The following is a 1,745-nucleotide window of genomic DNA, read 5'->3' as shown; positions in this document are numbered from 1 at the left end:
ATTCTGCAAAGTACCTATGTAAAAAATTTTAAACACCCACCCGTCTTCTTCGAATGACACGAGAGTGAACCAATTGCTGCGAGACGCTTTTGGTCCTAAATGGTGGTCTTTAGTACAGGTGACGTCATGCAAAAAATATAGACAAGATTATATTCAATAATCTTAACAAACATGCCTGAGACCACGAACCTCACTCAGTGTACGAATTCGTGCATCGTCAGTGAACGCGGTATAATTATATGCAACAACCGCTCGAACTAAAAACAAATGAGAATTGAGAGGGAGAAATATTTCCTACTACTTAGCTATGTGTTTATTAGCAGTAGCCAGTGTAGTTACGTCTCACCATTGCCATTATAAAACATCGTTTTCTCTGTGTTTTACTAAGAAACATGTCACCGCTATCGTCACCTCGTAGCAATTCATACTTCCTGGAACACGTAAGCGTAAATCACATGGGGCTGAGACTGAGTAGCGATTGGCTGTGAGATTTATAATATTCAAATGAGACGGTATAGTGAAGGAAACATTTTTATTTCGCTCATTTTCTTTTGAAGTAAATTTAAAGTGAAGTGTAAGCATATGAGAATAAATATTTATACATCATAAAATATATTATACAGTAATATCATACATGACATTAAAAAATAGCCACCGTAATAGAGACGTATATACCGAACTCCCCCTATAAATACTCGTAAAAAAACGTATTACCAGCGTGTTGTATGAAAGGAGAGAAGGTTAGCACTCCCCTTGACAAGGATGGAAGAGGTCCTAGTGGCCTTCAACACACATATGGTTAAGGCATTGCCACCTACTTCGTGGCATCTCTAACCAAATTTTTCCATTGAGGAAATTGTCGGTTGTGTAGGTTTTTAGTTTCTCTTTGAGATGAACTTCCATAGAATATTCATTCCTGTACACGCATTGGCATTTTATCATTCCGGAGACGATTTTATCCCGCACTTTTCAAAACAATGGAAAATAGCTAATTTTAGTTATGAAAATGATTTAATTATGAAGTTTTTTCAGGGGACTGATATAAAAATTCTAGAGCTTCTCTCATTCGAACACGGGCAGGGTGCAGGTCACCCAAAATCTGTATTTCCTTTACGACTCACTAGAGGGTGACAGAGAATAACCGATCACACACTGAAAACGATTTTAATCACTGTTGTGTCACTTGAATTTAGAAAGCAGTTGGAACAAATTAAGCAACTAGTTATTCTCTTTGTCATTACCTTTTGATTTAATTACTGCATTAAATCAAGTCTATAAAACTAGTGAGGTATAAACATGAATAGATGAATGTAACAGGGTTGAAGTGTTACCTTTTTTAATTAACACCCTAATAATCACCAGCCTTGTCAGGTAGGCTTGCTTGGGTGTTGTTAAACTGATGCTGTAATTATCTGACCACCTGCATAAAAAGGTTGACTCACAGTCTTTCAAGAATTCTATACCTGCAGATTCCATTTCATAATAGCTTTTGGTGTTAGTGTGATTTGGGTGGCTGATATGAATTAATCTCAGACTATGTAATTTAATTACATGGGAGAAGTGTACACAGAGTCATTAGTGTATGCCTTGGAAAACACTGTCTCTGAGTGTGCTGTGACAAGCCCTTTGTGGGCCCCTAGAATGAGCTTGGGATATAAAACACTGTGTAAACAAGTAAGTTTAACAAACTTTGCAGAACTACCTTGGACCCAACAAACCAGATTTGTATTCTTCCTAAATTAAAC

At 36.9% G+C, this 1,745-nt stretch overlaps 1 non-coding gene across 1 annotated transcript; it reads left to right on the top strand.

Annotated features, from left to right (window-relative positions):
• The first annotated feature begins 718 nt into the window (after positions 1-718).
• On the top strand, positions 719-846 carry LOC118778600. Its single transcript, XR_005005006.1, has one exon. It is a non-coding gene; the product is annotated as a U6atac minor spliceosomal RNA (small nuclear RNA).
• The last annotated feature ends 899 nt before the right edge of the window (positions 847-1,745 follow it).

The sequence above is a fragment of the Megalops cyprinoides genome, chromosome 5, assembly GCF_013368585.1.
Source record: "Megalops cyprinoides isolate fMegCyp1 chromosome 5, fMegCyp1.pri, whole genome shotgun sequence".
Classification (NCBI taxonomy): Eukaryota; Metazoa; Chordata; class Actinopteri; order Elopiformes; family Megalopidae; genus Megalops; species Megalops cyprinoides.
The sequence above is the reverse complement of the archived record's forward strand: the minus strand, read 5'-3'. Positions and strand labels throughout refer to the sequence as shown.